Raw genomic sequence first — 6,944 nt, 5'->3', positions numbered from 1 at the left:
TCTGTTATGAACGTTGTCATTACTACTGTGGTATATTTTCAGGTCTTGCACCGGACAGAGAGGCCCCCAGTTGGAAACATATGTGCAGGAAGCGGACGGGGAGACCTGGGGTCATGCGGTGGATCCAGGGGCTGAAAGATAAACATGTAGGTCAAAGGTCACATACCTAAGCATACGCTTAGCTCAGCAAGTTGCCTGAATTGAACCCAATATAAGGAGGTACGAGAGCCCCAAAGGGAGGACTTTCATATTCGACTGGAGGCCTCCGGACTGCTCGAGACGTCCGTATGACATGTGTGGCTTGTTTGTAATAAACTCTATTTACCAGCAAGAACAGTGTCCTCGGAGCATCCTTCATCATCAATTCAACAGCACTGTCGCAGAAAAGATACGACATAATTTGGCGTCACGAACAGGATCGGAGGTGACCATCAGCACAACTTCACAGAACGGTGAGATCACTCATTGAATGCTGGTCATTAATTGGGGCTGTTATGTGGAGTTGTTTGGACACACCGTAAATTAAGAACCTTCTGGTTATAGACATGTACTGTTGATTTGATGTTTAAAGTGAGGCTCCGTGCTAAATTTAATGAAAAAAGGGGGAATGGATAGAGAAAAGATATAAAGGGAAGAAAAGAAGTATGAGAAATACAAGGAATAGTTTAGAATAGCTTTATGGTAACGATAAGGTGGTTAAAAAGTATCGTGCAGGATTAATGAAGAGGGGCCCTAAACTTCTTAACGGTAAGACGCATGCATATTAGCCACTGCGTAACGATGGCTCTGACATAGTCCGGAATTAACTTAGAAAGACAAAATTGGGAAACCTGGATCCAGGTAATTTGAATAAATAAATGTAAAGAGTGTTAAGAGAGATAAGGAAATAAAGGAAATAAAGGAAATAAAGGAAATGATCATATGACAAGCCGCAAATCGGATAGGATAGAGCCCTCAGGTGTAGGAGCATTGTAGTACGGGCCATTAAAACCTGAAACAACATCTGATGGTCAGTTAATAACTGGAGAGTGTAGAATCACAATTCGATTGACAGTTACCACTCTGACGCTGTTGACGAACGATGTTCAAGAAGTAGCTTCTCGTCGAAAATTTTACATCTCATGGGTAGCAGAAATTTTACGAGAAAAAGTAAGGAAATAGCGGCAGAAAGCATGCATAGGAATATATCTAAAAGTTCAAGTGAAGAAAATGTGGGTGCGTGTTTACTTTGGGATGGAAGGTTGCAGTTGAGAAAAATGGGTGTGCGTTGGAGTCTGGATGTATGTGCGTTGGAGTCTGGATGTATGTGCGTTGGAGTTTTGGAGTGAAAAAAAAAAAAAAAAAAAAAAAAAAGGTGGGAGTGTGTTTACTTTGAGGGGAGCAGAAGGGAAAATGTGGGTGCGTAAATGTGTGTGTGACATTTGGCTGCTGATGGAGTCCAGATGTGGGCCATAAAATGGTTAGAAGACTAATGATGTATGGTATAAAACCATGAGCTTCTGTTTCCAGAAGACTAAATTAATTAAATAATGTAAAACATAAGCTGTTGATTGTGGGAATTGCTCTGGATCAGAGATCGAAGCGCACCCTCTCTGGATCTCCGCTGTCACTCACGCCGTTGGGCGTGATGACACGGCCGGTAGGAGTGGACGCTTGTTTTCTCTGCAAAAGAGGGACTTCCGGGAGATACAGTAAAAGAATAAAACGATGAGCCACTGAAATGAGCCTGGTTACGATAAACGCATACACATAAGATAATAACTATAAACCAGGACAAATAAAGTGGAGTTGTGTAACTGCAGTACCCGTATAACCCTTGGAAAAGAATAGAAACATATAATAATAAGAATAAAGAATGTATAAAACCATGAACTTCGTTTAAGAAGGGTAGTGATTGAAACCCCCTCTCTCTCTCTCTCTCTCTCTCTCTCTCTCTTCCCAAAATTCCTTTCGATGACCCTTTCTTGGGAGATACAGAAAATTCCTTTGCCATTTGAACTGTTTGGTCCAGTGGGGTTCTTTAATGTTTAGATAAGGGGTTTAAGTTAGGAATATAATGTATGATGCTGTTAAAGGGACCTATGGGTTCACAAGAGACTAAATCATTGCCTGTTCCTTGTCTGTTATGTCATTTATGGTGAGTGAGAATTGAGACGGGAGACAAGGCAGAGGGCCGGCACATCACGGAGGGGGGATTGCTGACGTCGACTTGGAAGGCTTTCCAGGTCAATCTACTAAAAAGGCCGGTACAACTTATACACAAACTCTTTAACAAAAACAAAACCTGCATTTCCATATGTGTGTGTGTTCTCAGTCATAAGCAATATTGATGGTACACATATGGACCTGCTTTCATTTATTAAACCTAAGAGGAAACTGACCTGCTCAGTTAGGAGAAATAAATAAATGAATTAATAGAAAACTTGGCAACGGATTGATCAGTGAATGCATTTGATTAATTAATGGCATATGATTGTTGAGTCTAACCTCTACTGACAATTACAGATGTTCATGTATGTTATGGTGCGTAGTTTGTCTGATCTGTGATGTGGTGGACATTCAAGGTGGTGACTGTTTGAAGATTTGAGCTGAATATTGATTGATTAGATGACTGGTTAATTTGTTGATTAATTGAGGAGTTGGATAATTGGATAAAGTGTTGATTGACTGATTGGCTAGTTGATCAATTGGTTAATTGGATAATTGGTTAGCTGATTGGTTGGATAATCGGATAAATTGTTGATTGACTGGTTAGTTGATTGATTGGTTAATTGGTTGATTTGAGAATTGGTTAATTGATTGATTGGTCAATTGGTTAATTGGTTAATTGGAGAATTGGTTAATTGGTTAATTGGATAATTGGTTAATTGATTAATTGGGTAATTGGATTTAAAAAAAAAAAAAAAAAAAAAAAAAAAAGGGGGGGAAGTAATCTAAATAAGCCTTGAGTAGTTTTTAATTTCAGCAATTACTTCTTAAAGTACAATAACGGAACATAAGGAAGCCGTTATAATGGGGAAGAAGAACACTAAAAATCCGAAAGTAATCACTCCTGTTGAGATAGTACAGAAGAATAATCCTTTAATTAGGGGCATCGCAAACATTGCAAAAATATCGGAAAAATGGCACAAACGCTGGCCTGAAATTGACCAACCATGGCCAATAGAGGGGACGCTTAACCCAGATGTAATTGGAATAATGCTAGTACTTGTATCGACATACAAAGCCGAGCAAAAGAAGGGAAAAAAGGGGATAAAACGCAAAGAGAAGAGGCAAGTGGAGCTTGGCATTCTCCAGTTATTTGAAGATGAGGGACAGAAACTGATCAAAGCTGCAAACGATAAGAGGGATAAAGTTGAAGAAGAAATAAAACAAAACACAGAACAAACAGAAAAACTAAGGAAAGACACCAATTCATCGTTCTCACACATGAACCCTGTGATGGGACCACCACCCTATGAGGTAAAGACGATGGCTAAGAAAATCTATCCTCAAATCCCGGTGATCAGTCAGGAAGGTGACTACCGTATCAGAAACGAGGAGGACAGAATAATAGAAACAGGACGAGCGGAGACAACTATAACGATGTATCCAAGATCCAAAAGTAAGAGTAAAACAAAGTTTGGGTCTAGGAGGCAAAAGCGGGACCATGGAATCGAGAGTGACCAAAGCGATCAGGAAGGGTGCAGAGGAGGATATGACCCTGAAGTCAGGCGGATGTTGGCAAGAGCGGAAATAAGAGGAAATGATAACTCTGATGACAGTGAGGATGAAGAGGGCCAGGAAGAGGGCCATGAAGAGGATGCACGGAAAACTATGAGAGAAATCGAAAGAAGCATAGAGGAATGCTTTTCATGCTTGGATAGAAGTCCCAGCCCTGATCGCCAAGGAACGTTGGAAGAACAATTGGAGGAACTGTATAGACAGAAAAAAGAGTTACAGAAGAAGAGCTCCCCAAAACCAGCTATGAGATATGCATTGCGCTCAAGAAACAAGAAGGAGACTGGAAAAATCTGTCCAGTCATTATCCGAGGACGGAAGTTGGAGTACAAGCCTTGGCAGAATACAGATATGTCAAACATACGCGAAAAGTTACCTACTCTTGAAGATGGAGCACATCCTTGGATTTCGAAGTTGGAAGAAATCACAGTGGGAGAGCAACTGGCCATGGGAGATATAAAGAGACTCTTGGCCTGCCTCATTGGAATTCACGCTATGGAAGAGATTCTACAGAAAGCTGGACTTAATCGATATGTGGGAACTGCTGTGAATGATTCAGAGCTGTTTGCTGCAAGTAGAGGCCAAGTGTGCAGGGCGCTGAAAGACACATTTCCGACAAACGTACATCCTGACAATATTTTTATTGATCCACTGGGACAAGAGGAAAACCCGAGGGCCTATGTGTCGAGAGTTCATCAAGTGTGGAGAAGTATCACAGGAAATGACCCGGATTTGAATCAAATGGAGCAGTCGATTTTGCGAACCAGAATACAGAAGGGGTTGCCCCTGCCAGTGAGAAGCAAATTGGCAGAGGTGGTTGGTCTTGGAAGCATGGAAAAGAGGGTTTATGCGGCTCATATAGCCCACCAAGTTGAGCTGTATAGGAAAAAGGAACATGATCAAAAAGACCAGGACCAAGAGACCCTCAGGAAACTTAATCAAATACAACTGACGGATAACAAGAGGATGGAGAAGAAGCAGGCTCTGGTTATGCAGAATCAGGCTCCACTAAATCAAATAGTACCACTACCACAGCCGAACCAGGTTCAGCTCCAAGCGTTCCAGCCACCGCCGGTGGTTCCAGTTGTCACCTACCCACAGCCAGCCTTTGATCAAGCGCAGCCCTGGAGAGGAAGAGATCAAAGAAATTTCGGAAGAGGAGGAAGGTTTAATCCAAACTTTCAACAGCAATCAACCGGATGTTATACTTGTGGACAACAAGGCCATTTCGCTCGCGAGTGCAACAGGCCCGGAGGAAACATCAGAGGAGGAAACTTCAGAGGAGGATTCAGGGGAGGATTCAGGGGCCAATCAAGGTCACCCAGAGGACCGGTGAACCCTTACAGGGGCCCGGAACCTGGTTACTAGGGGTGCCCGGAAGACTCGAGAGGGGGGTGTCAGCTGGTAGTATCAGGGCCGGAGGAAGATCCAACAATAGAGGTAAAAGTAAATAATCGTCCAGTGGAAGTGATGGCGGACAGCGGAGCTGCTTTTACCTGTATTCGGCCTGAAGATGCTATACATCTCCCCATGTCTGATCAATTGATTCGGACAATCGGGTTCGAGGGAGTAAAACAGCTAGTTCCTCTCACTAAACCAATCGAGATCAGCTATAAAAAGAAGAAGATTACGTTACCCATATTAGTATCAGAACATACACCTATTGCGCTTTTGGGAAGAGATGCTATGTGTAAATTGGGGTGTACAATAAAATGCACGCCAGACGGCTGTCTGGTGGAAATGCCGAACGAGAGGGTTCACCAATTATTGATGACAACAGAGACTGGAGCGTCGTCAGTATTTTGGATTGGAAATCTCAGTGCAGATTTTTTTGAGCCGGTTAAGTTGTGGGAAAAGTTTATCACCGCAAATATGCCCGACGCAAAGCTTCCAGAGTATCCATTTCACTGCACGCTCCAGTATTTCAATGATGATGCTCAAATAAACGCAGAAGAATGGTTGAGCCGACAACCAAAACAAGTTCAAATAAATTCAGGCTGTATAATTTTGGGACCACAAGGAGCAGCTATGAAAATACACAAAGATGACTATTTGGACAAAGAGTTTGATATCGAGAAGAGTGTCCCACATGTGACCTTGTGGGTGCGTGAAGAACATACCCAGAAGCAAGTGGGAGAAATGATGGCGGAGGCTGAAAAAGCTGTTTTTACACCAGTAACAGAGAATCTTGCCATCTGGACGAGTGAGGATCAGAGATTCATTAAGATTATGATCTCTGCTCAAGGAATAGGACAGCCACAAACCGTGCGAATGACACATGAATCCATCTGCAGTGCTAAGATGGACTCAGACTCAATGAGAGAAGAGATGCTACAACAAGTTCCAGAATGTTTATGGGCTCGGCATAATACGGATATTGGACTTGTGAAGTCAGCTCAACCAGTGAGAGTTGAACTCCGACCAGGAGTCAAACCACCGTGGAAGAACCAGTATCCACTGAGTGAAGAGGCAATCCGAGGAATTGAACCACAGATTGAGGGACTTCTTAAGGCGGGGGTGTTAAAGATAACACAGGATCCCCAGAGCAACACGCCTTTGTTGCCGATAAAGAAGCCAGATGATTCATATCGCCTAACACATGATCTAAGAGCGGTCAATGAAGTGGTGGTTGATTTTCCAGCAGAGGTGCCGGATCCACATACTTTGCTAGCCCAACTTCCGCCAAAAGCGACACATTTCACAGTGTTAGATTTATGTGGTGCGTTTTTCAGTGTTCCACTCAGTAGGGAAAGCCAAGGGTTATTTGGGTTCACGTACAATGGACAATCTTATGAGTATGAGAGACTGCCACAAGGATTCAAACATAGTCCTCACATTTTCAATAAAATAGTGAAAGACGATTTGGAGGGGATAGAGCAGGTACTAAAAAGCAATGTAATTCAATACGTGGACGACATCATCATTTGTTCACCAGATGAGGAGACATGCAAAAAGGACTCAATTAAATTGCTACAAATACTGGCAGAGAAGGGCCACAAGGCCTCTCTGAAGAAACTGCAGTATTGTCAGGAGAAGGTAATCTATTTGGGTCAAACAATAACGCAGGGACACAGAAGCATCTCTGATATTCACGTGGAGGCTATTCGTAAGGCTCCAAAACCCAGAACAGTCCGAGAGATGATGACATTCCTTGGTATTGCAGGATATTCCTCAGCATGGGTTGAGGATTATGCTAGCTTGACGGGGCCTTTAAGAGCTATGAT

Source organism: Sebastes fasciatus, chromosome 17, assembly GCF_043250625.1.
Source record: "Sebastes fasciatus isolate fSebFas1 chromosome 17, fSebFas1.pri, whole genome shotgun sequence".
Classification (NCBI taxonomy): Eukaryota; Metazoa; Chordata; class Actinopteri; order Perciformes; family Sebastidae; genus Sebastes; species Sebastes fasciatus.
The sequence above is the reverse complement of the archived record's forward strand: the minus strand, read 5'-3'. Positions refer to the sequence as shown.